Source organism: Gekko japonicus, unplaced genomic scaffold (genome assembly GCF_001447785.1).
Source record: "Gekko japonicus isolate JY-2015 unplaced genomic scaffold, Gekko_japonicus_V1.1 scaffold3570, whole genome shotgun sequence".
NCBI classification, from domain to species: Eukaryota; Metazoa; Chordata; class Lepidosauria; order Squamata; family Gekkonidae; genus Gekko; species Gekko japonicus.
In genome coordinates this window covers 105,277-121,058 of record NW_015173247.1, presented here as the reverse complement: position 1 = coordinate 121,058, position 15,782 = coordinate 105,277, and the positions used below count along the sequence as shown (strand labels likewise).

General features: G+C 50.2%; 1 pseudogene; it reads left to right on the top strand.

Moving 5' to 3' along the window:
- The first annotated feature begins 2,270 nt into the window (after positions 1 to 2,270).
- Positions 2,271 to 6,059, top strand: LOC107120139 (annotated as a pseudogene).
- The last annotated feature ends 9,723 nt before the right edge of the window (positions 6,060 to 15,782 follow it).

Here is a 15,782-nt window from a genome sequence, read left to right as displayed (position 1 = left end):
GCCTCCCCGATCTTTACAGGAACCCCCTGCCTCAGAGTCGTCGGGGGGGGGGGTTTGCTCTCGCACGCAGAGGTTTGGGCTGTAGTGGGCGTGGCCAACTCTGAAGCCAGCCGGAACTCCGTTCCTGTGCGTTCCTGCCCCAAAATAGCCCTACTAAGATCCCGACTTAGTAGTATCCCGGTCTCCCACGGCAGGGCCAGCCCCCACCAGAGATGTTATTGGTAGTAATAGTTGATGGTAGTGGGCTCCTAGTTGAAAGCCTGGCGGAAGAGCTCCGTCTTGCAGGCCCTGCGGAACTGCACAAGGTCCCGCAGGGCCCTGATCTCTTCCGGGAGCTTGTTCCACCAGTGTGGAGCCGCCACTGAAAAGGCCCTGGCCCTGGTAGCAGCGAGCCTGGCATCCTTAGGGCCTGGAACAATTAGTCGGTGTTGTGACCCTGACCGTAGTGCTCTCTGGGGTATATACATTACATCCAGCTCAAAGTGCCCTCCACACGCCCTCTACGCCTCAGAGGAGATAATTAAGATTCTGTTACTTCCCACAATTAAAAAAAAAACATCTTTAGACATTTAGCTGCTACTGAAACATATTTATTGCTTTACAACGGTTGACCTTATAACCTTAACTGGTTATTTAGTTTTTCATGACTTAAACATCATCATGTTTCATCTTAATTTGCTGTTAAGCCCCTGTCTATAAATTTAGAAACTCATCTGCCATTCCACTGTATTTGAAAAAGTGTGCCTTGCACACGAAAGCTCATATCTTGAACAAACCTTCGTTGGTCTTAAAGGTGCCTCACTGGACTCTAAATTTGTTCACATCACCTACTGCCTGGTCCTTTTAACTGGAGATGCCAGGGATTGAACCAAGCAGAGGCTCTGCCACTGAGCCACAGCCCCTCTTTACAGCTCTCCAGGGTCTCAGGCAGAGGTCTTTCCCATCACCTACTGCCTGGTCCTTTTTAACTGGAGATGCTGGGGATTGAACCGGGGGACCTTCTGCATGCCAAGCAGAGGCTCTGCCACTGAGCTACAGCCCCACTTCATGGCTCTCCAGGGTCTCAGGCAGAGGTATTTCACATCACCTACTGCCTGGTCCCTTTTAACTGGAGATGCCGGGGATTGAACCTGGGACCTTCTGCCTGCCAAGCAGAGGCTCTGCCACTGAGCCACAGCCCCTCCCTCTTCACACATAAAGCAGCCAGTGGGAAGAGAGAGCTTTTAACCTCCCGCAGAGACTGCTGGAGGAGAGGTTGAGCAGCTGGTGACTTTTCGGGTTTTAATCAGTGCTTATCTTATCTCCACTTTGCAGCTCATTAATAAGACATCCTCCTCTTCCTCACTTTGGAAAAATAAGGCCCTGAGAACTGATAAGCAATGGGGGTGGGGTGAGACACAGAAAGCCACCAGATGGTTATGATCCCGTCCAGCTTTCTCTGCCAGGAGTGTCAGCATCCACAGCCATCGCCACCGGGACCTTTCAAGAAATGAGCTTGGAATGTGCCCCCAGATCGTATTTTGTCTGAGGACAATCAGTTCATTACCCTCATCTTTGACATTCTTCCCACTACCAAGTGCCCGAAAGGGTTTCTGAATGCTGCCTCTTCGGAAGTTCCTCAACCGCAGATATGTAGGCTTACCAGTCTCCGGGTAGATCTACCTGGAGATTGTGAGAGAAGAGATTGGATTTATACCCTGCCACATGTGGACTCTAATCTGGGAGAAAACCGGGTTTGATTCCCCACTCTTCCACATGCAGCTGCTGGTGCAACCTTGGGTCAGTCACAAGTTCTCTCGGAGCTCTTCTCTCAGGAGCAGTCCTTGAAAGAGGTCTCTCAGCCCCACTTACCTCACAGGGTGTCTGTTGTGGGGAGGGGAAGGGACAGGAGGTTGTCAGCCGCTCTGAGACTCCTTCGGGTAGTGAAGGGCGGGGTATAAATCCAATCTCTTCTTCTTTTTCTTCTATTTCAGCACTTAAAAAATGATGCACAATGACAGTACGAGAGTGCCTCAGTCCACCATGCGGTGGGCCCTCACAGAATTTTAAAATTACTTTAAAATGGCGGCTGTGTCCTTTTGGCTGCCAAGAGGAAGCCGCCACATCTAGTTTGGCCCCTGGAAAAGAGGAGGACAAAAATAACCTCACTCAGGACAACTGTCTGCCCCAAAATCCACGCCCTCCCATCTCCGGAAGTCATATTTTGTTGAATTTGTGGTTTCTCGCCCCTCTCTCTAAACTCTCTAAATTTTCCCCAGTCGGTGTCCATAATGCTACTGGTTCTCCTCCTCGTCTGCGTGGGCTGGCACACCACGCCGGGGGGCGCAGAGGTGGTGACCTCTTTCGAAGAAACCTGCCCCCAGTTTTTCTTCAGGGAAACCCCTCCGAAAATCGGACTCACAGCCGCACGCCCGGTTCGAATCTGCCAGCGTTACAGAAACCTGTACCGTTACGCCACGATGTACGACAAAGCTAACCGCATCCCCGTCTACTCGGCCTACATCTACAACCCCGGGAAGGCAAAGAGGCCCCAAAACTGGATGGAATGGTGGAACCCCAGGTAAGACGGGGGGGAAGCAGTTTGAAGCCTTGGGACACCGCTAGCCTTTCCCTGCCCTGACTTAAAGTTGCCAGCCTCCAGGTGGTGCCTGGAGATCTCCTGCTATTAGAATTGATCTCCAGACGATCAAGATCAGTCCCCCCAGGGAGAAAATGGCTGCTTTGGAAGGTGGACTCTATGCCGTTCTGCTCTATTAAAGTCCCTCCCCTCTCCAAACCCCACCCTCCTTAGGCCCCACCCCCAAAATCTCCAGGTATTTCTCAACCTGGAGGTGGGAACCTTAGAAGACAGGTGGAAGGGGCCTGACGCATTGGCACAAACGGTCACTTTTCTCCGCCCTCCTAGAAAAAAGAAAAAGCACCAGGCTATTACGTTGTGTACTAGTGTGGTGTATTGACTAGTGGTGAACTAGGATCTGGGAAACTTGAATTCACATCCATGGAAGCTCGCTGGGCGACCTTGGGCCAGTCACAGACTCTCAGCCTAATCTACCTGACAGGGTCGTTGTAAGGGTAATATGGGGAAGGGACAACAATGAGAGAAGAAGAAGAGAGAGATTGGATTTATACCCTGCCCTTCACTTGGAGTCTCAGAGCGGCTTACAAACTCCTTTCCCTTCCCCTCCCCACAACAGACACCCAGAGCAATGGACAATGTTCTGAGCAATCCTTGGGAGAAGGAAGACGTAACAATGTGATAGTCAGGTTATTTCCTTGGAATGGTAAAGCAGAGGCCGGGGCGTTTGTAAGAGAGGGCAGAGAGGCATCGAACTAATATCCCTGCTTTCTGATTTTCCCCAGACTGTTTTAAATGTTTTCCCCCGAGCCAGACTCCAAAACAAGAAATGCACTTTGAAGAAGGAAGAAGAGGGCAGGTGGAGAGGAACATCTGTTTGGTGTAGTGGTTAGGAGCGCAGACTCTAATCTGGGAGAACCGGGTTTGATTCCCCGCTCCTCCTCCACATGCAGCTGCTGGGGTGACCTTGGGTCAGTCACAAGTTCTCCCAGAGCTGTTCTCTCAGGAGCAGTCCTCGAAAGAGCTCTCTCAGGCCCACCTACCTCACAAGGTGTCTGTTGTGGGGAGGGGGAGGGAAAGGAGATTGTCAGCCGCTCTGAGACTCCTTCGGGTAGTGAAGGGCGGGGTAGAAATCCAATCCTTCACTTCTTCTTCTTCTAAATCCGCCCCCACTGTTCCTTTTAGGATTAAACCATCTTTAGGTGGAGCCTGGAGATCTCCTGGAATTTCAGCTGCAGAGCTCATTTGAGAGCCAGTTTGGTGTAGTGATTAAGAGTGGCAGACTCTAATCTGGAGAACCGGGTTTGATTCCCCATTCCTTCACATGAAGCCAGCTGGGTGACCTTGGGCCAGTCACAAGTTCTCTCAGAACTGTTCTCTCAAGTTCTCGCAGGGTGTCTGCTGCGGGGAGGGGAAGGGAAAGGAGATTGTAAGCCGCTCTGAGACTCCAAGTGAAGGGCAGGGTATAAATCCAGTAATCTCCTCCTCCTCCTCCTCCTCCTCCTCCTCCTCCTCCTCTTCTTCTTCCTCCACCTCCTCCTCCCAAACTCCTCCCCCCTATAGGCTCCACCTCCAAAACTCCAAGGATTTCCCAACCTGGAGTTAAGAACCCTAGTTTCTGTCATGCAGGCTATTTCGATTAAGGTCGGGTTTGGGAACAACATCTCTGCTGTTGAAACATCCAGCTCAAAGCTATCAAAGTTACTGAAAGGCTCACAGCGCAATCCTAAACAGAGTTACTCTTTTCAGCCCATTGACTTCGATGGACTTATTAGAAGGATATAACTCTGTTTAGGATTACCCTGCCAGTGTCATACAGTGGTCTGGGTTTGGGACAAATACTTGAGACCCCAAGGATCAACACATTCTCCCTCAGCCAGGAATGCGACTGAATCAATTTAGGCTACTCACACTCTCTGTGTGTGTAGCCTGCCTCTTGGGTTGTTGTGAATAGAAAGAGAAGGAGCTGTGACTTTTAAATAAAGACTTTTTTTTAACTTCATTTACTTCATTTTAACTTTATACCCCACCTTGCTTCCTAATGGGGACCCAAAGCGGCTTACGTCACACTCCTCTCAGTTTTCTCTTCACGACAGCCGTGTGAGGTAGGTTAGGCTGAGACCGTGTGACTGGCCCAAGGTCACCCAGCGAGCTTCCATGGCAGATAAAATTGATACCATTGAAGGCACAGTGCCTTTGGAGGAGTTTTCTCTGTTTTTGGCCACTCTTTGGGCTTTTCCGCATTCTCATTTTTGTTGCTTGTGAGTTCCTGTTGTTACAGGTGTGTGTGTGTTTCTGTTCTTCATGTGTTTTGCTCCCTCTAGTGGTCGATTTAATATTACATTGGTTTATGTCCAGCATATCTCCCTCCAGATTTAAACTGCACGTATTTATGCTAGGGAGCTGCGGTGGCTCAAGTGGTTAAGACGCTGAACAGCAGGCTGTGGAAGGTCAGTAGTTCAGCAGTTCGAGACCCGAGTGTGCCGCATGACGGAGTGAGCTCCCGTCTCTAGTTCCAGCTCCTGCCAACCGAGCAGTTCGAAAGCAAGACATTGCAAGTAGATAAATAGGTACCACTTTGGTGGGAAGGGAACAGCGTCCTGTGGGCCTCGGTGTTTAGTCATGCCGGCCACATGACCACGGAAACGTCTTCGGACAGCGCTGGCTCTTCGGCTTGGAAACGGAGATGAGCACCGCAACCCTAGAGTCGGACTCGACTGGCTTTCAAGCAAGGGAACCTTTACCTTTGACTTTATTGATGCTAGACGTAAACCAATGTAATATTGAATCTACCACTAGAGGGAGCAACAGGACACACACAAAAAATCCCCTGAAGTCCCAGGAACTCACAGACAAGGAAAAACAGAATGCGGAAAAGCTCTTACTCTCCACTGTCGTTTTAACTCTGACTTTCTGTGACCCTCCTTGTTTTTCAAAGCTCGTCGATTTATCGTTGCAACCTGAAATGGCTTCGGAAGGGGCCCTCCTGCAGAAATCCCGCGCCACGCAGGCAGAGCTTAGGGAAAGTCAGGCCGTCCTGCAAGATTACAAGAACCTGACCGATTACAACCGGGGCCACCTCAACCCCAACAGCCACCAGCCCGACCTGGACGCCAAGAAGTCCACCTTCACCTTGACCAACATCGTGCCTCAGTATACCAAGCTCAACGGCGGCTCCTGGAACAACTACGAGCAACAGACGATGCAGAGCAACACCCAAGGGTGCAAGGAAACCTTCGCCGTCGTGGGCGCGGTGCCAGGGAACAACTACGTGGCCGGCGGGAGGGTGAACAAACCCAGCCATGTCTGGTCTGCAGCCTGCTGTTACATAGACAACAACCACATAAGGTCCTGGGCCATCATCGCCAGAAATGATAAGGACGTGGTGGAAGAGCTCACTCTGGGGCAGCTGGAGGAGAAACTGGCTGAGCTCTACCAGCAGAACGGCATCTCCCTGTTCCACAGCGACTGTCCCCGGGAGTAAGACGTTGGCTGCACCCGTCCAGTGGTAACATGCGTCTTATGGAGTGGCCAACCTCCGGGGAGCACCTGGAGACCTCCCGCTGTTACAGTTGATCTCCGGACGACCCAGATCAGTTCCCCTGGAGAAAATGGCTGCTTTGACGGGCGGACCCTAGGGGGTTATACCCAGCTGAGTTCCCTCCTCTCCCCACGCCCGGCCCTCCGCAGGCGCCACTCAAGAAACCTCCAGGTATCTCCCAACCAGTGTTCCCTCTAAGCTGAGTTAGTGTGAGCTAGCTCACAGTTTTTTAGCCTCCGGCTCATACATTTTTGTCTTAGCTCAGGAAGGAGGGCTCCAGAGCAAACTAATTGACGCAGTAGCCAAATTGCTCGCTCACAACTTTAATGCCCAGTAGCTCACAAAGTAGAACTTTTGCTCACAAGACTCCACAGCTTAGAGGGAACATTGCTCCCAACCCAGAGCTGGCAAGCCCAGCTCCGCCCCGGAGCGTACCTTAAACTGGTTCCGTAACCTCCTCTTTCCAAACTCGTTCGCTTCAAATATGCGGTGGTTCGGTGTAGTGGTTAAGTGTGCGGACCCTAATCTGGGAGAACCAGGTTTGATTCCCCACTCCTCCATGTGCAGCTGCTGGGGTGACCTTGGGTCAGTCACAAGCTCTCTCAGGGCTGTTCTCTCAAGAGCAGTCCTCGAAAGAGCTCTCTCAGCCCCACCTACCTCACAGGGTGTCTGTTGTGGGGAGGGGAAGGGAAAGGAGATTGTAAGCCGCTCTGAGACTCCTCTGGGTAGTGAAAGGCGGGATATAAATCCAATCTCCTCCTCCTCCTCCCCTTCTTCTTCTTCTTCTTCTTCTTCTTCTTCTTCTTCTTCTTCTTCTTCTTCTTCTTCTTCTTCTTCTTCTTCTTCTCATTCTCCCCCTCTTCCTCCTCCTCTTCCTCCTCCTCCTCTCCTCCTCTTTTTCTTCTCCTTCTCCTCCTCTTCCTCCTCCTCCTCTTCTTCTCCTTCTCCTCTTCTTCTTCCCCTCCTCCTCTTCTTCTCCTCCTCCTCCTCTCCTCCTCTTCTTTTTCTTCTTCTCCTCCTCCTCCTCCTTCTCCTCCTCTTCTTCTTCTCCTCCTCTCCTCCTCTTCTTCTTTCCTTCTCCTCTCCTCCTCTTCTTTTTCGTCTTCTGCTTCTCCTCCTCTTCCTCCTCCTCTCCTCCTCCTCCTCTTCTTTTTCTCCTCCTCCTCTTCCTCTTCTTCTTCTTCTTCTTCTCCTCCTCCTTCTCCTTCTCAAATTGAAGTCAGAAATCCAAATCTAGGGATACAGCTGGTTAATGTCCCTGGCTCTGGATCGAGGGTTACCAACTCTGGGTTGGGAAATTCCTGCGAGTTTTGGAGGTGGAGCCTGGGATGGGCAAAGTTTGGGGAGGGGAGGGACCCCAGCTGGCTGCACCACCATAGACACACCCCCCCCCAAAGCAGCCATTTTCTCCAGGGGAGCGGCTCTCTGTAGTCTAGGGATGCCAGCCTCCAGGAGGGACCTGTGATACTGGAATCGCAGCTTATCTACAGACTACTGTAGTCTGGTGATCAGTTGTTACCCTGGAGTTCTCCAGGCCACGAATGGGATTTAGCAACCCCATCTGGGTCCCTGCAATATTTGTAGGGCTGGTGAACCAACAGAGCAGCACTTCCCCCCCCCCCAGTATTCCGCAGGCAATGCCTTGCAGGCACAAATGCTCTGGTGCACATAGAGAGCTCCCCTGCTCACACCGACAGAGGGTCTAGAGCAAAGTTTGAGTCCGGTGGCACCTTCAAGACCAATAAAGGCTTGTTCAAGGTATGAGCTTTCGTGTGCATGCCACACTTCCTCAGATACATCGAAACAGATGCAACAGTTCATATATATCAGCAGATGCCTCTACGTAGGGTGAGCAGCAAATTAACTTGATGATGTTTTTATTGGGTGTTGTAAATAAGAAGTGGGAGACTGACCAGTTATGAAGGTGCACAGAGAGTTTATATAGTTATAAAGGTGGATATATACAGAGATATTTACAGGCTATTGAACAGCATGTCGTGCCTTAGTCTATGAGAACTGAGTCCCCTCCAGCTTACTAAGCTGATAGCTATTATGCTAAACCCCAGCCAATCTCTAACAAGGTGATGTAATCACCAGCTCTAACAAGCCCTGAAAGAGCAACAACTGCTAGAAAACACCTGGCTGTAATTACATGATTACTAGCATGACAGCTAGGTCTGACAAACAGATCAAACTGATCTATAGTAACTGCTTGCTACCTCTATCACTCTGACATATATCTCAATAGTTTTGTCATATGCACAGACCAAACAGGAATGCACAGACCAAACGAGCTAAATTTATATGGTGACCATTTGTTTGGATTTAATTGGGGGGAGGGGAACAGTGAAGCAATAAATATGTCAAAATAGGAGACAGATGTGTAAAAGAGCCAGTTTGGTGTAGTGGTTAGGAGCGTGGACTTTAATCCGGGGGAGCCGGGTTTTGATTCCCCACTCCTCCACATGCAGCTGCTGGGGTGACCTTGGGTCAGCCACAAGTTCTCTCAGAGCTGTTCTCTCACGAGCAGTCCTCGAAAGTGCTCTCTCAGCCCCACACCAGGGTGTCTGCTGTGGGGAGCGGAAGGGAAAGGAGATTGTAAGCCACTCTGAGACTCCTTCTGGTAGTGAAGGGCGGGGTATAAATCCAATCTCTGTCTTCACCATTTGTTTGGATTTAATTGGGGGGGAACAGTGAAGCAATAAATATGTCAAAATAGGAGACAGATGAGTAAAAGTATCCTTCTTTATTGTTAAGAGGGTCTGTTTGTATCGGAGGGGTGTGTGCCCCCTGAATAAGGAAGCACGCAGGGTGCAGGAGCTTAGATGTAAGGGTGCCAATTTCCAGGTGGGCCCTGGAGATCTCCCGGAATTGCAGCCGGCCTCCAGAGGACAAAGATCAGTTCACCTGGAAGAAACAGCTGATTTGGAGGGTGGGCTCTATGGCATGGCATCCTTACTGAAGTCCCTCCCCAAACCCCACTCTGCCCCAAGGCTCCACCCCCAAATCTCCAGAGATTTCCAAACCCAGAGCTGACAATCCTACTTAGATGACTGTAGTGGATATGGTTGCCAACTCTGGGTTGGGAAATTCCTGGAGAATTGGGGGGGTAGAGCCTGGGGAGGGGAGGGTTTGGGAAGTCGAGAGACATCAGTGGGGCACAATGCCACAGAGTCCTCCCTCCAAAGCAGCCATTTCCTCCAGACAGGGCTCTTTTTGGGCGGGAACGCACAGGAATGGAGTTCCAGCTGGCTCCCAAGTTGGCCACGCCCAGCAGGAACTCATTAGCATAATAGGCCACACCCAACAGCAGGAACTCATTAGGATTGGCTACATTAGGGGTGTCTGGCCTAACATGCAAAGGAGTCCCTGCTACAAAAAAAGGCCCTGGGTTTTGACAACAAACAAGGTAAACAGAATAAGAAGGGAAAGGTGGGTGTGGCTGGATGACCACACTTCTGGTAACATGGGGGTGTGGCCTAATATGCTAATGAGTGGTGCTGTCAGAGGTGTGGCCCGATATGCTAATGAGCTTCTGCTGTTGGGTGTGGCCTATTATGCTAATGAGTTCCTGCTGGGCTTTTTCTACAAAAGGAGCCCTGCTCCAGGAGAACTGATCTCTGTTGTCCAGAAATCGGTTATCGTTCCAGATCTCCAGGCCCCACCTGGAGGCTGGCAACCCCCACACTGGAGAACCCACAAAACTCTCCGGACAGAGCAGACCCTGGGATTGGGGTCGGGGGGGGGGGGTCCTGTCATTTCTCCACTTTTATTCTCTTGTCTGTAAAATGGGAATGCTTGCCGACCTACCTCACAGGGTTGTTGTGAGCGCCGGCACAATAAAGACTGCAAAGCACCTTGCCTGTGTCTCCCATGAGCTGGACCGCAACATGATGAACTGCAGGCTGAACGCTGAACGGAGGTAAGAGGGGGCCACCCAAGAAAGCCCCCGCAGTTCATGCATTCCTCTCAGGAAGATGGATCCACACAGCACTCCCATCTTAGAGGACGACAGAGAATTCCCTCTCTCTGGGGGCTGCATCCTGCCCCCCAAGAGCACGCGGAGGAGGCATCTCGTTGTGCAGTGTTTTGCTTCTTTTCTTTTCCCCCCACTTTTCCCTTCCAAGGAACTCAAGGTGACGTACCTGGTTCTCCCCTCTTCCATTCCGTCTTCACAACAACCCTGCAAGACAAGGTTGAGAGGGGATGACTGGGCCAAGTGAGAATGTAGTGATAGCTGCAGGGACAGACAGGTTTAAAAAGTCATTCACCAGATTCACACAGGTCTATCAGGGGCTAGTGACCATGGTGACTAAAAGGAGCCTCCACATTCAGGGGCAGTCAACCTTTGAATGCCAGTGCCAGAAGGCAACATCAGGGGAAGGCCTCGACCTCTCTGCCCTGTTGTTGGCCCTCCAGAGGAACTGGTTGCCCACTGTGTAAGACAGGATGCTGGACTCGAGGGACCCTTGGTCTGATCCAGCAGGGCTCTTCTTATGTTCTTATCAGGAAGGCCTCGGTCTCTCTGCCCTGTTGTTGGCCCTCCAGAGGAACTGGCTGGCCACTGTGTGAGACAGGAAGCTGGACTCGATGGACCACAGGTCTGATCCAGCTGGGCTCTTCTGATGTTCTTTTAATTATTTATTTATTTATTTAATTAATTACATTTATATCCCACCCTCTCCGCACGCGGGCTCAGGGCAGCTTACAATACACAGGCGTAAAACAACACCATAGTTACGCAATAAAAGTACGGTTAAAACATTTTTAAAACAGTTAAATACAATGGGCAATTCCCAAGGCTCCAGCGCGACTAACACACTCGCTCCGTATTGCACATCCCATTAAATCAAAAAGCGGGGGGGAATGCTATGGCCCCGATGTTCAATGGCCAATCAACCTAGCCCAGCGGTCCTGCTTTGCAGGCCCCAATGTGGTAGTGGTGGCGGCGGCTCCTATTCAAAAGCCTGGCGGAAGAGCTCCGTCTTACAGGCCCTGTGGAACTGTAACAGGTCCCGCAGGGCCCTGATCTCCTCCGGGAGCTCATTCCACCAGATAGGAGCCGCCACCGAAAAGGACCTGGCCCTTGTGGCAGCAAGCCTGGCCTCTTTAGGGCCCGGGGTCAAGAGACGGTGTTGTGACCCCGACCGAAGCTTCATGGCTAACTGGGGATTTGAACGTGGGTCTCCACAGTCCTGGCCGCCCCTTTAACCGTTGCACAACTACCGGTCGAGCAGTACAAATTGCCAGCCTCCAGGTGGGACCTGGCGAATTACAGCTTATGTCTAGACTTCCAAGGTCATTTCCCGTGGAGAAAATGGCCGCTTTGGGGAGTGGTCTCTATGGCATTGTGCCCCGCTGAGGTCCCTCCCCTCCCCAAACCCCTCCCTCGTTCTCCCCCGGCTCCACCCCCAAAATCTCCAGGAATTTTCCTACCCAGAGCTGGCAACCTAGACGGTACAAAAGGGAGATTAGGCCAGTCTGTCTGTCCTGATCTTTTCCACCTGGTCGTCGTCAGCAGTGTTCCCTCTAAGCTGAGTTAGGGTGAGCTAGCTCACAGTTTTTTAGCCTCTGGCTCACACATTATTTTTGCCTTTGCTCAGGAAGGAGGGCTCCAGAGCAAACTAATTGATGCAGCAGCCCAATCGCTCACTCACAACTTTAATGCCGGTAGCTCACAAAGAAGAAGAAGAAGAAGAGGAGATTGGATTTATACCCCGCCCTTCACTTGGAGTCTCAGAGCGGCTTACAAACTCCTCTCCCTTCCCCTCCCCACAACAGACACCCTGTGAGGTAAAAGAAGAAGAAGATATTGGATTTATACCCCGCCCTTCACTACCCAAAGGTGTCTCAGAGCGGCTCACAAACTCCTTTCCCTTCCCTTCCCCTCCCCACAACAGACACCCTGTGAGGTAAAAGAAGAAGAAGAAGAGATTGGATTTATACCCCGCCCTTCACTACTCAAAGGAGTCTCAGAGCGGCTTACAAACTCCTTTCCCTTCCCCTCCTCACAATAGACACCCTGTGGGGTAAAAGAAGAAGAAGAGATTGGATTTATATCCCGCCCTTCACTACCCAAAGGTGTCTCAGAGCAGCTTACAAACTCCTTTCCCTTCCCCTCCCCACAACAGACACCCTGTGAGGTGGGTGGGGCTGAGAGAGCTCTGACAGAAACTGCTCTTTTTCAAGGACAGCTCTTGTCAGACTATGGCTTGCCCAAGGTCATCCAGCAGCTGCAAGTAGAGGAATGGGGAATCAAACCCGGTTCTCCCAGATTAGAGTCCGCGCACTTAACCACTACACCAAACTGGCTCTCAGTAGAATTTTTGCTCACAAGACTCCACTGCTTAGAGGGAGCATCGGTCATCAGTACTCTCAAAAAGAAAAGCAATAAAAATGTTTAAAAGAAAAAGAAAGAAATGGTGGGAGGGCTTTGGAAATATGAGTGTGGAACCTTTTCAGACCCTAAACGGTCCCAAGGGAGACAACAAAGCATGATCTTCACTTCTTTATTTAAAACAATTATAGCCTTCATAACGATGCACAGTTTTGTTTTGTTTTCATAGGTAAAGGTAAAGGCTCCCTTGCTCGAAAGCCAGTCGAATCCGACTCTAGGGTTGCAGTGCTCATCTCCGTTTCAAAGCCGAAGAGCCAGCGCTGTCCGAAGACGTTTCCGTGGTCATGTGGCCGGCATGACTAAACACCAAGGCGCGCAGAAAGTTTGTTTTTATATTTTATCGCAAAAAGCACATGATAAAACTAGCATCAAATACATTTACATAAATGAATAAGATTATACGTTACACAATAACAGAGAAACCAGTTATCCAATATCAGGGGTCATTTCGTAGAAAAAGAGGTGCAGGAGCGCATTAGCATAACTCATTAGCATAACTTATTTGCATATGCCACACCCCCTGACATTACCGGAAGTGTGCCAGAAGGCAACACCCACCGCTCAGGCTCCACTGGACTAGCTATCGGGGGGGGGGATGTGCAGATCTGCCCTCACAGAGGAGGGAGAGCTTGTACCTGAAGGTGGGCCAGGGGGGGCTCTGCAATTTACCTGGCTGCTTCTTGCTCCTCATGGCCCGACTGAGGGCTGCTGGGAGCAGGGGGTGGGGTTTGTTGCATGTGCCCGTCCCCTGGGCTCCTTACTGCCGGAGCTCTGCTCCTGTGCGCTCCCACAGGAAGTGACCCCTGGGTCCAATATTACTTAAGAACCCGACAAGAAAGAAAATTTCAACTGGAAGTTTGATACTAACGAAGGAAAGTATTTACTGGTTTAACCACCATTTCCAATTCTCAGTATCACAGGATTCCAAATTCTCATCACCCTCTCTGAATCTTGCAGTTTTTGCAATAAAAGTTAACTTTAATAATGTATACATTTCTTAAATTTTATTTAGCTAATCTTCATTTCTCTCAACTACCACTTCAAGAATTTGAGACGTCGCCTGGAAGTGACATCATCACGCCGGGCCTGTCGCCGGGTGACACTCTAGCAATCACCCTGAAAACTCTATGGTACCATAGAGTTTTCCAGGGTGATTGCTAGAGCATCGCCCAGTGACGGGCCTGGTGTGATGATGTCACTTCCGGGCGACGGCACTTCATGGGTGGGGTTCCCCTCGCCGGCCGGATCCTGGACCGGTGGATTGGGGGCCCTTTAAGCGGGGGAACCCCCTACTTGCAATATTTTGTTTATTTAACAGTGTCTGGTAACTGACACCTCTTGCTCTGAATTATTGCATCCAAATGTCTGCGCTGTTGCAATCCTGAGTATGCTGTTCAGGTGTGTGTATCTGTAAGCTGCAAACCTACAATGACGCAGCAGCAGCAGCAGAACTGGAAGAAGAAGCAGAAGACGGCCAGTTCCACTGCGGAGCCTGATAGAAGCCCGCCAGGGGCCTGATCCGGCCCCCGGGCCTAATGTTTGACATCCCTGCTCTATGGCATTATACCCTACAGAGGTCTCTCCCCACCCCAAACCCCGCCCTCCCCAGGCTCTACTCCCAAATCTCCAGGAATTTACTAACCTGGAGTTGGCAACAGTGTTCCCTCTAAGCTGAGTTAGTGTGAGCCAGCTCAGTTTTTTAGCCTCCAGCTCACAGATTTTTGTCTTAGCTCAGGGAGGAGGGCTCCAGAGCAAACTAATATATACAGTAGCCAAATTGCTTGCTCACAACTTTTAATGCCAGTAGCTCACAAGGTAGAATTTCTGCTCACAAGACTCCACAGCTTAGAGGGAACATTGGTTGGCAACCTAAAATTCTGTGTAGAATGGGCTCTTTTTGTACCAGGTACTCCTTTGCATATTAAGCGACACACCCCTAATGTAGCCAATCCACCCCTAATGTAGCCAATCCTGTGAGCTCTTGGAGGATTGGCTACATTAGGGGTGTGTGGCCTAATATGCAAAGGAGTTCCTGCTACAAAAAGAATCTATGAAGTTTCCCCCCCACACACACACACACAGCTACAGCCCTTCCAAGGAGACTGCTGCAGAATCAACACTTCTGATATTTTTAAAGAAAATTATATTGTTTCCTTCTTCCAAGTCTCATTCTTGTTATGTATTTCACGTTTTGCCGATGTGGAGTCACGGTGATGAATCATGTCGCTTTTCCTCAGTCATGGATCTCTTCTTTACTCAATAACAATACATGAAATTATTAGGATGGGGGGGGGGGATGCACGACAACCGTTTCCCCTCCCAAATAACAACCTTTTACCTGTATGTCCTTTCCTAAATCTGTGGTCTGGAGACTGACCTTGGGTCAGTCACAAGTTCCCTCAACTGTTCTCTCAAGACCAGTCCTCAAAAGAGCTCTCTCAGCCTCGCCTACCTCACAGGTGTGTCTGTTGTGGGGAGGGGAAGGGAAAGGAGATTGTAAGCCACTCTGAGACTCCGAGTGAAGGGCGGGGTATAAATCCAATCACTTCTTCCTCTTCCCTTTTTCTGGAACCACAGCTCTTGAATTTACCCATGCATAAGTCAAACAATGTAAACATGGCTGTTCTGGTTCTCCAAGAATTCAAGAGCTGTGGTTCCAGAAAAATTTATGCCTGAAGAAGATTTGTTCGAAACACGCAGGTTACGCCCGGGAGGCGTGTTGCTAGGCCTGCTTGCTAGCTGAATCACCTCATGGGAAAATACATCTACTAGGCTTGCTTGCTAAGCTGAATCATCACAGTGAGAAATACAAGCTGCCTGCTAGCTTTACCTGATGGATCATCACTTGGGAAATGTACAATAGGTTGCTGCATTGTTCGGTGCAAATAACTGTACATTGGTATTTATCCTCCATCAGGAAGAAGACAGTTGGAGTCTTCGTGTTATATAACTTAGTTTGAAAGTGTTTGAAATGTGATGTGGTCGTTTGAAAGTGTTTACAATACACTAGAGTTGATGCTGTGTATAAAAAGCAAATATATTTAGCTATAAGTACATGTGAATATTGTGTTTATTATTTCAACACGGTGTTTTCTGTGTTTACCTGCCTGGAGGTTGGCAAACCCCATAATTGGTGGGCGCACGGGCGGGCGGGCACCAGAAGGTAGCCTCGCCTAGGGCGCGAAAAAGCCTGGAGCCAGCCCTCACACCCTGTGAGGGAGGCGGGGCTGAGGGAGCTCTCTCGAGGACTGCCCATGAGAGAACAGCTC